This window comes from Marmota marmota, unplaced genomic scaffold (genome assembly GCF_001458135.2).
Source record: "Marmota marmota marmota unplaced genomic scaffold, marMar, whole genome shotgun sequence".
Taxonomy (NCBI): domain Eukaryota; kingdom Metazoa; phylum Chordata; class Mammalia; order Rodentia; family Sciuridae; genus Marmota; species Marmota marmota.
In genome coordinates, this window is record NW_026000057.1 from 30,689,112 (window position 1) to 30,707,367 (window position 18,256).

General features: G+C 37.5%; 1 long non-coding RNA gene across 1 annotated transcript in view; it reads left to right on the plus strand.

Annotated features, from left to right (window-relative positions):
* The window catches only part of LOC125619790, a 28,898-nt gene extending 11,281 nt beyond the window's left edge, over positions 1 to 17,617 (plus strand). Inside the window, exons 3-4 of the long non-coding RNA XR_007351381.1 lie at positions 8,464 to 8,606; positions 16,538 to 17,617. This is a non-coding gene — a long non-coding RNA (uncharacterized LOC125619790). The remainder of the gene's footprint in view (positions 1 to 8,463; positions 8,607 to 16,537) is intronic.
* The last annotated feature ends 639 nt before the right edge of the window (positions 17,618 to 18,256 follow it).

Here is an 18,256-nt window from a genome sequence, read left to right on the forward strand (position 1 = left end):
GTTTTAGTTATTACCTATTAACTATAGAAGATGTACTATAGTTTAGATGTGAGGTATCCCCCCAAAAGCTCACATTGAGACAGTGTAAGGTTTAGAGGTGAAGTGATTGGGTTATGAGAGCCTGGATATGCCTTTGGTGTCTATATTTTGTCCTAGTTAAATAGAACTCTCTTTCTCTGCTTCCTGGTGCCATGATGTCAGCTGCTTTCCTCTGCCACATCCTTCTGCCCTGATGTTCAGCCTCACCTTGAGCCCTGAGGAATGGAGCCAGCCTTCTATGGACTGAGACCTCTGAAACCATAACTCCGCAAATAAACTTTTCCTCTACTAATTGTTCTTGTCATGTCTTTTGGTTGCAATGGTGAAAAAACTAATTAAAGCGAGATGAGATTGCTCTTGTATCCCTCTTCTCTCTCCCTGTGTCTCTCTGTCCCTCTCTCTCTCTCACACACACACACACACACACACACATGTTTTTCTAAAAATTTGCCACATAACTTTATGGTTAAATTTGTATTTAGGGTTTTGTTTATTTTGATCATGTAAATATTTACTGCCAAGTAAATTTCTTGTGTAAACTTTTATTTTTACCATGAATTCACTAACTTTTTTTTTTTTTTGGCTTGGTTTTTTCCAGATTCCTGGCTAAGATTTCATCTAATGGCTTTGTACTTTTTATTGTTTTTTTATTTATTTTTTTACTATTAATATTTTTATTTATTTTTTATTGTTTTCTACACACCTTCTTTCCTGCTTAGGTATGGCCTTGGGCTCACTTTTGTTGTCAAAGAGGTCATCTCTTGTGTTCCATCTCTGACTTCCTGGATTTTATGTCTTGATCTTTTTAGACTAATTCTATGATTTGATGGATCACAATATCCAGCAATCTTCTAAAGAAAGGGAGGGGGAGGAAGTCACAGAAACAAAATCTTTGGACAACCTGGATGTCTAAAAATGTTTTCATTCCATTGTGGCATTTGGTTGATATTGATTTAGATTGGAAAAAAGTTGTGATATTGATTTGGATTTGAAAAGTTGTTCTATTTTAGGAGAAAGATTCAAAATGATGAATCCTTGGTTCCTTGACAAAAATGTTCAGTGTAGTTTGGGAAAGAGCAGTCTGAAGGAAAATTTAGGTTCTCTCATCAGTAGCCTTCTGAGTATCATTAGGACAAAATAAACTTATTCTATTACTTGGAAATATTAGCTGGTGTGCTATTGTCTCACTGGGAAACAGTGTTGCCCATCCATTTGTAGGCCATCTTCAATTTGTTATTTGAAAGAAATAGGCTACATCATGCCATAGTCTTGTGCAACCTGAATGGGGACAGTTGCCCTCCATTTTGGAAGAGAAATGTCCAGGTAGAAAGATTATATGCTTTAGCTCAGAAATTCTTGATTCTCATTCTTCTGTAGATGGTCTATGTGGGTGCTTCAATTTCCTGAACTTGAGTGCTATTTTTATTTTTTTTACTTAAATAGTCTGAGATTTAGTGACCTAATACTAAGGAGGTAATATTAAAAATTTCTCATATGGTGGGTGTGACCTCCTAATCATCCTTAGTCATGCTGCCTCTCAAACTCCAATGACAGACACAGTTCAGAGGTAGGGGTGGAACTGGAATGGGTGTGCTGTCCTTGAAGGTTTGCAGCTGTGCCCCATGTGAAGGAAGCATGCTCTGTTAGCCTGCCAGGTGTGACCAGGCTGATGGCATGTGGCTTCAGGACTGGCCAGATACAGGATTCTGGGGATCCTGGCCAGTGCAATCATTCACTGAGAGATCAACTTCACTCATGCTATTTCAGATGGATCTTGATAGTAAATAAGGGCACTAAATACTTTGCAAAGAACTGAGACAGATGGGCCAAGAAAGATTTATTAAATTACAACTCTCCTTGAAGGACCCGTGTTTTTTTTTTTTTTTTTTTTTGGGGGGGGGTGTTTTGTTTTTTTGTTAGTTTGTTTGTTTTGGTTAACTATATGGATCAATAAGAGTTTTCTTTAAAATTGCGATGGGTCCAGGTTTTCATCTTTTAGTTTTGTCTAAGAAGTAAATTACATTTTCAGTAGCTTATACAAACAATTGCTTTTCATTAAACTTAACTTTTTGGCTTTGAAAATTTTATGAAAAGAAAAAAAACCAAACCCTCAACTTTTTACTTTGCAAAGAAATCTGCCTTGTTTCTCTCAGGACATGAAAGGCTTTGACTAATGAAATACCCATTTCTGGCTTGCTTTAAATGGAGAGGGACGTTTTCATTCTTTCTCCTACTCTTGATTTAATGTACATGGGGTTCTCTAAATACCTTGCTCATGATCAGTGCTTTGTCTTAGACAAATGTACGTTGAAGCAGCTGTAGTGGGAAGCCCATACCAACAGACACAGTCTTCTGAATCTCAATCCTCTTTGGTCCTGGTAGTTGCTGAACAGTAGCCTCTCAACACTGCTCTGGATGCATTACAGACCCAGGCTTCACCAGACCCTGAACATGAGAAAGTCCTCTTTAGCAAAGAGCAACTTATAATCTTCTGTGAAAAACATGAAAACTATCCCTCTTGGATCACACTGTGCTGAAGTCCCTGGATAATTCCCCTTCTGTCCCTTTGCACCACTGTAATTCTCCTGAATACTATGCATACTTTGATTGAGGACATTGTTCCAACTAGATGTCTCAGGAAACATTTAAAAGAATAATTAGCATCATGTCCAGCACTTACGGTTTTAAATATTTGACAACTTGCTGTTACCCAATCTCACAATTTTCTTCCATACCAACCTTATAACGATTTCTCTTATATCTAGCCTTAAATACAGTGTTTTTCACTAGTACTTGCATTTGATTTTCTTGGCTTTAATAATTTGAAGAAGGCCTCTTGGGGAGCATTTCCAAGCTTCTTTAGTCCTTAGCATCTTTTCTGCTTTGAGATGCTCTGCTCAACAGCCACCCTTGCAAGTCTCTTGGGTAGAGCTCAGAGGTAATGTGGTGGTCACCTAAGAGACTGTCTATGAATCATTGCAAAATTACTAGCCCTCATTAACTGAACAATTTAAAATTTGCTTTCATTCAAGCACTACTTCATCTATATTGGTATTTTCCAGACATCTGTATCTGTCAAGTCCAGGTACATTTCCTCAGCACTTCACTTGCTAGAGAGATGGGGAGAGAGAAAGCAGCATGAATAAACAGTTAAAGAATTGTCGGGAAATCTTGATGGATACACTGACAATATGCTTTGTGGTTTTCCTCTAGTTCTGATTGTGGTTCTGAATTCTTTGAAGACTAAGGAGAAATTTCTGTATTTGACAACTGAACTAACAGCTCGAGTAGGGGAAAACATGCTGTTGAAACCTGTCAATGAATGTTGCTAACGTATGTTGCATTTTTAGACAGGGAGCAAAAGAAACCTAGCAAGTCCTTGGAAAGACGTGCAAGCTGGCTGACAGGTGTGACAATTCAGCACAACAAGTTAAAGCTCTACTGAGCAGTGGTTGTGTCCGGTGAGACTTGATTGGTCACAGATGACAATTCCGGCTCACTGAGCTGTTTCTTCAGTGTCTGCAATTAATATCAAATGTCAAGTAAGGCTGACTTCCAACAATAAGGTCAGAAATATACTCAGTTAAAACAGCATAAGATTTTAGGTTTCTCTAAGCCAATTGAGTTGTCCAGATAAATCCTCAGGAAAAACACCTTCATGTCACCACTCTTGGATGAATTACATAGAAGAATTTCAAGGGCTTTCCTGCAGCAAGGTTTGTAGTACAACAGAATGATCCTTGTCACTCGTATGTATTTATCACTCAAAATAGTAGGAACAGCCTCTTTCAGCCAAAGACATTGGATGTTTTAAGATTCTCTAAGAAGATTTTGAGAACAGAACCTCAGAAAGCACACAATCATGGAGCTAATAATGGTTTCAATCATAAGGAAAGGTGGCTTACATATTTTTGGAGTGGATAAAGAAGAGAGGTTCTTTGAATTTTTAGTAACTATGTGTACACTTTGCAGTATAATTTACTCTAAATGTGCACATGTGTGTGCACATATACATATATACGTTTTGGTTTTTATGTCTATGAGAGTCAAGGGTCTTATAGTCATCAGTAATAAGAAAAAATATATATTTATTTTCTAAAAATATTTTTATAGGATATTGCTAAAAATTTTTAAAGGAGACTAATATGGAAATATGAATAACAATTTGTTTTGAAGATGTAGTTGGTTTCCTACCTTTTATCTCTAACAAAGTGTTCTTTGCAAGCCCTAAAGTATAGATGTGCTCTTGCTTAAATGGTCAGAATTATTTTGGTGGTTTGTCAAAGTTGGTAACAAAGTTGCATTTATCATCATGTTGTGCTTTAAAAGAAACCAATAAAATTTGAATTAAGTATCCACTTTCTTGTTGTCTAAAAGCTGAATTTATGAATTCTATATCCATGACTATTTATGTATTTATTCAGCAAAAATTCCACAAAGATACGAAGTTGCTTAAAACGAGACTATGAATAATAAAAATGATAGTATAGAAATATACAGTTAAGATTAAGTAATTTTAAATAAAGGGAAAACAGTTTGTAGGGAATGATTCAACATGCACACTGAAGTCTGAATCTGAACTTGATCTTGATCATTCTGAGAATGAAGATCTGCACTATGATCGTCTTCATCAGACTGGAGATTGTGTGTGACCAAGATATGCCTGTTTCATGCATTCCTTTGTGGTTGGAGGAGAACTCAATAAACCTTATATGCTCAAAGAGATAGTGAGAGTGAGATTAGTTTTAAAATTAAGTTTGCATGACACCAATGTCAGCAATTAAAAAATAAAAAAAAAGATTTAGTCTATTTTCTTTATTTTTATCTGCACAAGGCCAAGTCACCTGCTTGATTCATTCTCTTAATGGAATGGTTTTGTTTTCTGTGGATCCATTCTGTGGTGCTTTCACCATTCATAGACTAATGAAAAGGCACAGTCCATAGGGCATCCTGTTTTTGTCCCCAGGCCATTTGTTCTTTTGGCATGTCAGCACAATTGGTTGAAACTCTCACCATTATGAGAAAGTCATCCACTAAGGGCTAAGTCTTAAAGCCAGTTCTCCCAACAATGGCATTTAGAAAAGGCAGGGCTTTAAGTAGATGCTGATGCTAAGAGTTCAAGTCTACTGCTGGTTATTTAGCTATCTTCTCCTCTATAGCCTACATAGGCACTATTGTGTACACATGGGCTACAGAGGACAGTGACAGTGATTCTCTCTTTCTACTGCTTGACTTTCATGTAGTGAACAAGGGATTTTATTCTTTTTTCCACCAACGGTGTGATCATGAGTTTCTTTCTTATTAAGAAGAAGTTAAAGCCAGATGCTATATAAATTATAATCACTTCTAGTCGAGGACAGAAGTACCTTTTTTCATGAATTAAATAGGAATAAAAGCAACAAAAGAAAAAAAAAGACAAGAAAAATTCACAATTATGAGTATTATAGGAAATAGGTAAGAACTGTGTAGTCAAAAGCTTTGGAGAGTCTCATCTGCTGGTATGGCCCTGCGCTACTCCTTGAAGGAGGGGTACTTGGTGAGCAATGAGCAACAGGTAGGATTCAGGAAGTTAAAGTAGAAGAAGAAAAACATTCATGTTGTGCTGCATAAGGAAATGTAACTCATGGAAATGTAACTCATGGAGAAGCTGGCTATGAGGAAGAACTTGTTCTTCTCCTACTAGAAGCCTTTTCTCATTCTAAGAATGCCTTGATCTTTAGGAACACGTATTTCCCTAGATTACCAATTCCAAGAGGCAGACCATCTTGAAAGGAGGATTTTTAAATACAATTTTGTAATCCTTCAAGTATAAAGTATTCTCTCAAAAACTGTTTTGCTTAATGACCCTGAATTTAAGTGCATACTGCAGTTTTTGCATCTGTGGGAGCTCTGATGATCACTTCTGCTGGGATTGAATTTTATAAAATGGTCATTAAGTGAGAATAAGAAGGCTCCTGAGACAAAGGTTAACATGAACAGTGTGGTGTTGCTTCATTCTGGATTTTGTTCTCTTCACATGTATAAATGTTTGTAAATAAGTTGAAGAATGGTATTTATATATGGTCTGTGATATATCTATTTCACTCAACCACATGACAAGGACACTTTTTTCTCCCTAGAGCAGACATAGATCCCTATTTGTTGAAAGTTTTTATTGAAGTATAACATATACATAAAAATTGCATCAATCACTAATATCCACTTTGATGCATTTAATAAAGTGAACATACCTATGTAACGAGCAGAAAGAAATAGAAAACTACCAGCATCTCTGAAATTCCTCTTGTGTCCCCTCTTCCATTTATTAACTGACCACCCTCACAGCAAAGGTAGCTACTGTCCTGCCATCTAACACCATAGATTGACTTTTCCTTTTGACCTTTATCCAAAATGGAATCATGTGGTATCTTTTGTATCTGGTGTAATTTTGTGGTTTCATATTATGTTTGTGAGATTCACCCATATTCTTGCATGAAGTTGTAACTTCTATTCAACAAAATTTAACATTTAAAAAACAAACAAACAAAAAAACCCCACAGAATGGGAGGATATATTTTTAATGCGTATACTTGATACATGAATCATATTTAGAGTATAAAAAGTACTCTTAAAATTAAAAAGAAAAAGACAACCTCATAGAAAATTAGGCAAAAAGGCCTGAAGAGGTCTTTCACAGTAGATGACATCCAAATACATTTCTGTACATGAAAAGTGTTACAATTCATTAGTCATTATGGAGACAAGAAAGCAAACCACATGTGATTCCACTACAAATGCTGGAATAATTAAAAAGGATATGAAATAACAAGTATTGATATAGATCTGGAATTACTGGAACTCATATAAATTGCTGATGGGATAGTGATTTTGAATGTTTTGCCAAACAGTTAGGGAATGTCTGCTGGTTTGAGTCCCTGAAATGTAAGAGGGCAATACAGGAATAGATATACAGGATATTTATTGTGGGTGTGGGGAAAAAGCATGAGTGGGCAAGGAGAGCCTTCATAGCATAGTGCTGGTCTGGTGGCTGTTAAAGGAGGGGAGGAAGAAGGAGAAGTGGGTAAGAAGAGTCTCAGTCTGTAGCACAGTTCCAAGAAACGTTTAGCCAGGAAGTTTGAGTCCTTGAACCAAAGTTGCCAATTAGATGAACACCATGTCCCACAGGAATGGGCTTGCTCTTGTACCCACTTTGTGCTCAGTCATTGGCTGGGAGCAATTTGAAGACAGTTTGGCCTCGGTGCAGTCCCAGTGATGAATCCAGAAAGCCAGCGTCTGGGACAGCAATCAACTGTACTTCCCAGAGCCTCATATCTGAGCAGCCCATTTCCATGACTTGCCATAGGAAGCATCGACCAAATCTGAGCACACATTCCCTGTGATCCAGTGATCCCCCCTCTAGGAGTACACCCACAGAAATGTGTACATATATTCATCAAAACACATGTCTACATATGTTCACAACAGTGCTGTTTGTAATATCCTATACCCAGAAACCATCCAGATGCTCACCAACAGTAGAGTGGATAATAAATTATGACGTAGCCACACAGTGAATTCTTATACAGCAGATTGAAGCTATTTATTCTAAAAAAATTTGACATAGTTTTTAATAGTATAGGTATATTATAGCTTATTTAACTATTTATTTATTGGTGAGCATTTGGCAATGTTTTATTTTTCTCCTGTTACAGATAATCATGTAGTCTCATTTTCAATTTCTTTTCCCTTTATGACTCCTGGGTTTCTTGTCTTTCTTGGAAAACATTCTACTTCCAGTTATAGTCCCCCCCGACAATTTTCTTAGTGTTTTTTGAGTTTTGTTTTTTTACCTTTAGAAAAAGCATCCCAAAATTTATTTTAATATTTGTGGTGAGGTATCTAATTTTTTTGATATAGATACGATTTTCCAATATCATCAGCTAAATAATCCATTCTTTTCCTACTAATTTGAAATGATGCTTTTATCACATACAAAATATCCATATATATTGGGATCTGTTTTTGAGCTGAGTTCTTTTTGTTGAATCTGTCTGTTAATTTTGGCATCAGAATTATGCACCTATAAGTACACTGATTTTTAAATCTCTTTTGGTATCATAGGGAAAAACCTTTAATTCTTTTTTTTTTTATGGTATTCAAGTCTTTTCAATGACGGTTACTTTCCAGATAAGACACATTTGTTTAGACCATCTCTTTAGGCCATCTGATTCATTCATTAAAGTATTATGGTTTTCTTCTTATAAATCTGCACCTTTTCTTCTAGGTAGATGTTTTATAAATTTTGCTGCTATTATTGATGCTATTTGTTTTTCTAATTGGGTATTCTTGGTACTAAAAGAAACTTTGGTTTTTAACATCAGTTTGGCTTTCTAATATTTCTAATTGCTTCTAGTTGATCTACCACCTTTTGAATGTTCCCTCTAGCACTTGGCAGTATATGACGGTTTCAGTTCTGATCCAACCTCCAAGACAGCCCACATGTCTGCTCTTCTAGGACCTGCATCCTGTGTGCAAAGGCAATTGTGGCATAATGGGAAGAGTGCTGAACGGGGACTAAGAGGACACAGGTGGGGCCCTGCTTTGTGCTTTCTGTATGATATTAGCCAGGATTGAATAAAGCTGTTTGTGTCAGAAAACCACAAAAATAAAAGTGGCATAAGTACATAAGACCTTATTTTTGTTATGAAATCACCTGAAAATGGGGGTCATGGGCTGGTAAAGTAGTTAATGAAATTGTCCCTGACAGCCCTAGGACAAGAGTCTCATCCTTATGTTCTAAGAAGTTATCTGTGTGCCAGTGATTATGTCTGATTCCAAGCCAGTGGTATGAAGAACTGAGATAGCCCACTATGGACTTTTCTTTAAAGCCAATTCTTTAGAATCATTCACAATCCTTTCAGTTGCAGACCTTGGGATGAACCTTCTCTCATCGCCTTGCCTTGTAGTAAGAGTCTGTGTAAGTACTTGCTAGTTAGTACCATGACCACTAAAATCAAGGTGTTTGTTACTTAGGAAAAATGGATGGAGGAGGTATCTAGCAGGCTCTGTTGAATCACTAAATACTTATATAAATGTATGCTAATTCAACTTTTTTTCATAAAGAAAAGCACATTTTTTTCATTATAAAACATACTTCCATTAAAACCCATTCACATAAAGCAGGAAATTTGAAGACAGAGATAAACAGTGTACTGAAATTTTACCATTTGACGATAAATTATAATCACCATTTCAGTGAATATTTTCATACTCTTTGTACTTATGTCATATAATTTTCTAGAAATGGCATTATTTCATGCATTCCTTTTTTTTAAAAAAAAAACAACTGGTCCTTTGTTTCTGCATGTAGGTAGCTCCCTCCCTTCCTCAGCCTGACACACTGCCTCCTTTATGTAGGATGGGCTAACTCTTCACATTTTCATTAATGCTAGTTCCTTTTCTTCCTCCACATGTCTGGCTCTGTCACTTCTGCAGTGCGGCCATCTTCCTCACTTCTGTGGTATGGCTTTCTCCCTGTCTTCTGTACTGTGGCAACTCCTGACTGTCTCAGTGTGATCAGCTAGCTGCTTCACTGCCTCTGGAGCTAGTTTCCTGCTTCCTTCAAGTCTGTGCTCAAATGTCAGTGACCACTCCCTGTATAATTGTACATCTATTTTTATATTTTGTTTTTATATTTTGTTTTAATTTTCTCCATGGACTGTATAACCTTCTAAGTTATATAATTTTGCTATTTTTCTGGTTTTCTATTTCCTCCCTAAGACAGTGGAAATTCCATGAAAGGGAAATCTTGGTCTTCCCTGCCCACTGTTTATCCAGTGCCTGGTACAGGGCCTAGTGTATAGCAGGTACTCAGCGACTCACTGCACTTCAAAACACCTGAGTCCATCAATGATCGTGAGGATTAAATGAAGTAACACGGACGACACTTAGCAAGCAAAGGGACAGTCAGCGGAGGCTCAAACGAGGACTGTTTTTGCTGCTGTGGCTTTTATTTAGACTTCTATGTCCCTCCCAGAGCGCTAACCACCACACCTCTGGGCTGTTTATTCCCATGTCTACCTCATCCACTATTTCCATGAAGGCTCCGAAGGTAAAAATTGTTTTTAAATCACTAGCATTGATGACAGCCTAATATACAATAGGTGCTCTACAAATTTGAATTAACTTGAATCATTTCTGACTATTCCTAAAACTTCAGACTGCCATACTTTCGAATTTTCAAATGTTTTCCTCCTAGCCCTGTACTGAAATATTTATGAAGCTATTTGGTACTCAGAGGAAATCAGGTCTTAGCACAGCTGAGTCTATCTTCTCTCCAGTCAGTGGCTTTGTTGAAAGCTCATTTTAATAAATTCGCCAGAGAGGCATTTTTGAATAGGAAGAGTCGTGGAGCTTTGTGAAACGTCCAGGTGGAATAAGCATTAGATGCTTTTGTTATTTCTGCCACTTTGGTTAATGAAGCTGTTCCCTTTATAATATAATTAGAGCATGAACAATTCTCTCACCAAATATAAAATGACACACATAGGATCTTGTTACTCAAGTGTCACAGGAAATCATTCAAACACACAACTTGACCTACTAGGATAAATCCAGCCAATTAAGAAAGTGGTAAGTAATTCCAGGAGAGAAATTTTAATTCTTATTAAAGATGCTCAATGTTACCTTTGTATCAAGTTGCCTGTTATTATTTGTTTTAAGGTTCCACGGAGGCCATTATATAAACATGTTTCTTTTTGTGTCCAGGCAAGGCATTTTTATGAGTGTGCTAATGTTTGTGTTTCTCAATACAAAGTTAGAATTTAAGGAGGAAAAAAGCATGACTCTAGTGATCTTGAGATTAATGACAAAATTAGTATTAAGTTCAGTGCTCTAACTCCTGATTGTGCAAGCAAGATAAGTCAGAGAAAAACATGTCATGCCCAAGAGAAGCAATTCAGCTCTTCTTCAGGGTCTATTAGGTCAGATATCCTTCTACAAGACAAGGGATTCTTTGTTCTCCATTGTAGAAGGTGGTATTATATAAATTGTGTCCACACCACAACACTGGATTGCTTCACATTTGTATGTCCTGACTTTTCCTTCCATCTCTCCATCCCATTCCACACATTTTCTGGAATAAGATTTTTTTTTTTCGCTTTAGGACTTCATAAAGTATGTTCATTTTTCTTGGCTAAAAATTTCTACACACAGTCAAGAAAGTGAACTCAACCAAACTGAAACATCTTGAGGTTTAATTGAATTGCACTGATTTCCTTCATCAACTTGAATGGCTTGAGATCTGCATTGATCATCTGTGACTGTGTGGTTGATGTATAATGACTTAAAAAAAAAAAACAACTAAGCAACTCACATATCTGATTTTGGCAGAGATATACCTTACATTTTTAGACGCCTTCTACTTACTAACGTAGGATGAACACTTTGCTTTGAGTCATGTTTAAATTTGTAAAATGTGTGATATTTTAAGTTTGCCAGACTTTGACATGGTCCTTCATGCTGTTTGCAAGAAGAGGTCAATATCTAGTGTCATTTCTTTTCAAATACTTTCTCCCCTTTCACTCAAAGATGCCAGATACCTTTGGGAAGTAGTGAGCTTAGTTGAAAGGGCCTGAGTGTTAGTTTTTGAGAGAATCAGATTCACACCTCCACTGTCATTTATTAGCTCTGTGGCCTTTGGCCACCTCTTAATATATCTGAGTCTTATAAAACACAGCCAATAATACTTACTTTATAGGATGACTAAACAGGAGAAAAATCAACATTTACATTGCTTGGTTTTTTATCTAAGTTAGGGTTTGAAGAAGTAGTGCTCTTACTTTCTTTACTGCATTGTTTTGTAAAATTATTGTAAAATTATTGGCTTGGGGAAATTCCAGTAGATGGTGTTTTAGTTAAATTAAAGGAAAAGCATATCATAATTTACAGCAGGCTTTATAGAGAAAATAATAATTTTAGAGCTATGTTGATTATTATGATTATTAGTAATAGTAATTGTAGTCCCTGAATAAAGGCTATTTAACACACACATGATGATTTTGCATTTTCATAGATCAATGTCCCTTTCAGGGTCATTCACAATAGCTTGTCACATATGGAAAAGTCATTCCTATATATTTCATCAAATAAAAACTTTGATCTATTAGTTTGGGAGAGCAGGAAAAAAAGAGGGCAAAGATGTGTTTGAGAGTCACGTAGAAACGAACAAAATGTGGGTGACTTAGAATGCCTGAAGAGTGATTAAATTGTTTTAAAGGTCGGTGAGTAGGTGGATAGTTTGACTCTATCAAAACTAGAGTCAATGCGAAGCTCATTGTGCAAAGGAATAAAATGGCAGGGGCAAGAGTGGTAAAAGAAGCCAGTGATTTTAGACTTAGTAAGTCAGGCTGTAGAAGGGTAAACCGACTGAAGACTCCATTCGCTTATCAACAGGCCAGCTGAGAGAAAATACCTGGACACAGAAAAGATACTTTGGGTCATTCTGCTAACTTGAAAGTAAAAACCTTGCATACACATAATGCTGACAATAATGAACTTTAATTAAGCCTGCATGGTGTGTGTGTGTGTGTGTGTGTGTGTGTGTGTGTGTGTTATTTTTTCCCCCTGAGTAATTTTTCAGTGGCATCACCAAGTTTTTATTTTATTTTATTTTATTGCCTGTGGTCTAATTGCCCCGACTTATTTCAGCAGTGGTGTTATTGATGCAGTGGTAATAGTTTGTAAAAGCTCTTACCTATGTCATGACCTCATTGGCATTTAATTCAAACACAGAAGCCAGAAGAGAAGAAAATTCCTGTTTTATAGACAAACTGCCAGAAATTCTAAGGTATTAAGTATTCAACACAGTAACTGATATTTTGACTTTTGTAGTCTGAAAGAATCAAGTGTGTCCAATGTTTTCATTAAAATGATGTGGTAAGACTTGCTGAAGCTTCCTGTCTGGCTGTGTTCAGTTGCAAGTATGTTAACAAATGGCTAAGGGGTGCCAAGGTGAGGTGGGGACCTGGTGGAGGTTTCAGGGGTTAGAGAAGCTTCTTCTTCTCAAAGGGACACTGATTCAGCAAGTGTGGCCAGACAGAAGGGAGAAGAACAAAAAAGTTGCATCCTGGAAGAGATGCAAAGGACCTGTTGAGAGGGCATTCTTAGGAAATGGGGTCGCAGAAATCCAATTAAGGAACCGGAACCTGCCTGCTGAAGTGGTCTAGGAGGGCTGAGGGCTACGGAGACAAAGTGCGAATCCTTGCCGTGGCTCTTGTGCTTCTAGTACATTGGCATGGACAGATCATGCTTTTTGAAAGACCCTGGGAGGAGTGATCAGACTCACCAAATGGATCCCAGCAATGGCTGTGGGCATGCGACCAACAAACCTCACTACATGACCTGGGTCTAGTTGCTCTAAAAGGAGGGGTTTAATTGTATGATGGTTAAAGATCTACCCAGGCATTTTTATTATCATTGTTAATATTAATTAACTTACAATTTTAACTCTTATCTTTATATTCATCTCATGTGTGTGTGTGTTTGTATGTGTGTATGTGTGTGTGTGTGTGTGAGAGAGAGAGAGAAAGAGAGAGAGAGAGAGAGAGAGAGAGAGAGAGAGAGAGAGAGAGAGAAATTTCCTCTGAGGTACAGATTTACATAGATTTCTTTCTGGATAGTTCATGAATATTTTCAAATGAATATGTCTAGCTGGATTAATCACATTTCTTTCATGACATTGTCTCCTTCTCATGTTCCTGATCACAGGAAACAGCAACACTAGATGGTGTAGGTGGATTGATACCCACCCCTCCAGACCAGAAAATTATAGTCACCCTAGATCCTTCCCTCCATAAACTCCCTAAATGCATCTTGGATCCAGACTGTCCTCTCTATTTCTGTTTGTGTTGTTCAGATTTATCTCTCTAGTAGGAAATTTTGACTGTATCAAATATCATCATGCATGCTGTTGCCAGAATGATTTCTCACACAAAATTCTTCACTCATTGGTTGGTTTTGTTTGTTCGTTTGATGTGTCTATTAACCCCAGTTCAGCATGAGATGCTACAGAGAGGACTGAGTCACACAGAACCCCAGGGCACACACATTGTGGCATCACCTGGTTCTCAAGGTCCTTTCATAGGTTCCTATGCGAGCAAGGAGGAAAATTTAAATGCTTCTGAGGTCATCAAGGCTGGTGCTCTCTGTTTCTCAGCCTCACTTTGAGCCACTGGCCACCTGACCCTCTCCCTAGCCACACAGGCCTCCTTGCAGCATGTTAGACTTGCTGAGTAATTTCCTGCCTGGGGGTCCTGGTATGTGTTGCTTGCTGGGGTAGACTCTGGTCCTCTCCACCGGCCCTGGTGCACATGCACATTCCTGGGAATGCCTTAGTATTTGTTCATTGTGGTTGTTCTAGGATCCCCCTTTTTTTCAGGATGCTTAATTTGGTTTGTTCATAGATAATCATTAATGTGAAATTTGGTCAATGTCTACCTTCCCTACTTCCTTGTTAGATAAAGATGATGTCAATTTTGATTATCCTGGCAATTTTGGACCGGTACTATGTACCCAGTAGGCACTTAATGAATATGAATGGAGTGAATGCTGTCTATATTCTGATACTTTGCATGACTTTCCTTTTCTTCTCTCTTCAGAAATCATTTTCAACAGACTATCCTTTACCTGGAATGAATCTACAAGGAGCAACTCTGTGTGGGGAGGCAGCTGTTTTCATAGTTAGCCAAGTTTTAATTTTGGGGGGATTTTTTTTTCACATGCAATCCTGTTTTCCTTACCATATTTTATTCTTAGATGTATACTGTCATTATCTCATTTTATAATCTGTGCAGAAAGGGAAAAAATTCTTTCCTTTATTTACTTGTAACCCTGTTAGCATTATTTTCTCCTTAAAATAAAAAAAAACAACTTGACTAAGTAATAAGAAAGAATTATCATAAAAATTGGTGTTTGCAAGGTGCATACAGGTTGCTGAGCCTAGGCCAATTTGGCTCCAGCATGAGGGTGGCAGATTTGTTTCCCTTCTCTTTGCATCTGTGGTAGTGGCTCCTGGAGACCAGTGTTTGAAGGATTCTGAGGGTGAGACCAGTTTCAGTGGAAAGTGTGCCAAATTCATTCAACACATATTTATTGTGTGCTATATAATTAGCATGGCTGGTCAGAGATGTGGGAGGAGAGAGTCAGCACCCCTGCCAGCCCTTCTCTGCCACATGAAGGATTAACATTGTTATAATTTCAGCCTCCCATATAACATCATCCTCTTCCATTGTTTTTTTTTTTTGCTTCCTCTTTTGACAGATGTATTTTGCCCCCATCTATTTTGTACTGACAGGCTAGAGCCCCATTAAATAATCTGGCTTTTAATTCTGAGCTGTGGGGGAGACATCTAGCTGTCTATGAATCGCAGGCTATGTTCTGTTCAGAGTTACTCTATGATGTGTAGACCAGTAGTTTTCAGACAATGCCTAAATCTGAATTACTCCAGTTTGTAAAGCAGTCATTTGCCACAAGTGATTCCATTTTGGGTTTAAGGGCTGAGGTGAAATGACTCCATACCTTGTGTGTTTAAATGACCAATCACCAACTGCCTAGCACAACCGTAAGGCACAAACTGATAAATAAATTGTACTAATAAGAATGACCACCTGCGTACTTATCAAATTAATCAGAAGCACATGGATGCATGGCTATATCCAACTCTCATAGAAAAAAACAGGCCCAAGAGTTTATTGAACACACCAGACCACTGAATGTGTTCAATGACCTCCCTCATGGCCCATAAAAGGAGGAGCAGTCCAAGACTGGGTATGGCCACCCTTTGACCCCTTCACTTGATCACTTGTCATGAGCTTTGCCCAAGAAAATCACCACAGTGATAAACTTCTGAATAGCTGTCCTTGGGCTCCTGTGAAGCATGGTTTCTCCTGCCTGTGACAACCACATAGGTCCCACTCCAAGTTGACATCACAAGCTGACTGCTTCAATAAGACACTTTGAAACCACCTTCCACTTTGACCTAGAGTAAGTTCCTGCTGTCACTTCTTTGGTTGGTTCATAAAATCTCATCTGACCACCCACAGTGACTCTTGGCATTTGTATCTGCTCTCTGCCTTTGCTTTCATTTCAGCCTCCTGAACCCCTGTGGCAGCCTTAGCCCTTTTTTTAGCCTTCCTGTGTTAAGTGCGATGTGTGATTTGGGGGTGTTACAGATATTAGAAATTAAGATTAAAGCAAAAAAGAACTTGTGATTTCCTGGCTCATGACTACAAGGTGACTGACAAATTTTCAGTGAACTGATACCGATGAAAGTGGTGTAGCCTGTGAATTTGTTATTCAATACCTTCTAACTTTGTGGAAAGAAACAAATGTGTTTGCTCTATATTAATGACATAGCTAGCTCACGACACTCTCCAATATTTCCCCTTCTTTTTTAACAGGATGACAAATAAGTGGCCATTGAGTGGGGAATTTTCTAAATTTTCCCCTTTGTTATTTTTAGTTCTTCTTGCTGGAAAGTAGACAAGATATCTGGAACTTCAGGAACCATCTTATGACTTTGAGACAGGACGGGATGCACTTGGTATAGTATCGAACCTAGTTGTGTTACCCTTCAAGCCCTGAACTGCTTACTTTTGTATTTCATTTTGTATGAAAGAATAGCACTTGATATGTTCAAGCTACTGTCATCTGGTTTCTATTATTGGTAGCTAGATGTAATTCCTAGCTTATTCAGCTCTGGCTTTTGGAAATTTTATTATAAGCTAATTCAGTTGAGCTCTCTTTCCACCCAGGAAGGACTCTTACATCTGTGTTACTGTAAGCTTGGGAGCTCCATGAGAAGAGGGAATGTGACTATTCTGTTCACTCATGTTTCCTCAGTGCCTAGCACACTGCCTGACACTTGGCAGATGGCTCAGTAAATACTTGATGTGTGAATGAATGAATAATACAGCATACTTTCTTCAAATGGAGGTCATAAAATATCCAACAGAATCAGCAACTATACAATTATTGGGCAGCCAATGTTTCAGTGATTAACTGAAGATTCTGCTTACCTGAGAGCCTGTATATGATTACAAATCTGCATGAAATAAGAAAAAATAATATTTTTCAATAGTTTGATGTGTGATATTCATAAGCAATTTCATTAATATAAACTTTAGCTGTAGTAATAATGCTTCTTTACTATGTCTTAGTTTGAGAACACTTTTCACATCAACTCATTGATACCTGACAGCTTGGTGGTGGGATAGTAGGAACTTTTATCTCCATTTGCTGGATAAGGAAAATAAACCTCAGAAAGGTGCAGTCTTTACTCTTTCTCACTCACATCTGGCAATGGGATAAACCACAACTTGACTGAAAATATTCTGATCTCATTTCACTCTGAGATTCACATAAGTAGTTTAGGTGTTTTGGTTAACTCTAAAATGACCCTGTGATAGTCTCTGGAGATACAGTAAAGCATCTAATAAATCTCTTGTCTTAACTTATTTTTCATACTATTCACAGTGAAGAAGACAAAAAAAATGTTAAAATAAGTTTTGGTTATTATTGAAAGCATTTTTTGAAAACAAATGAAAATAGAAGCTATCTGTTGTAAGTATGTATTATCCATTTCTTCATTTATTCATCTTTATTGGTGAGCAATGTACAAAGAAAAATTGTAAATAATCAAGGTGTATAACATGATTTTTTTCCTTTGTGTGTGTGCGTGTGATCCTGCTAACCAAACCCAGGACCTCACACCACTTAATTCTACTCAGCACTCAACTATTGAGCAATATCCCAGGTTCTTTCTAAAAAAAGTGAATTTGAGGCAGGGTCTCACTAAGTTGCCCAGGTTGGTCTCAAACTTGTGATCTTCCTGCTTCAGCCACCTGTGTAGCTGGGATTACAGGTGAGTGCTACCTCTCCTGGCTTCCTAACTCCTGTCAGTCATTTTCTCTGTCTCTTGTTAATTCTACATATGTAATAACATTTACTTCTTTCTATCTAGCATTGACTCAAAGTATCAATGGACCATATAAGGTCCAACATCCAACAGAAAAAAGGCCTGAGGTAGTTCACAAACAGGAGAAGACACCTGCTTTATCATTTACCCAGTTGAACAGAGAGCTGAGTACTTATGCTTTGTGGGACACAGATGAAGGGCAAATTAAGATATTTTTTGAAATTTAATTCAAGCAAGAGACACAATTACACAATTCTTTTCACT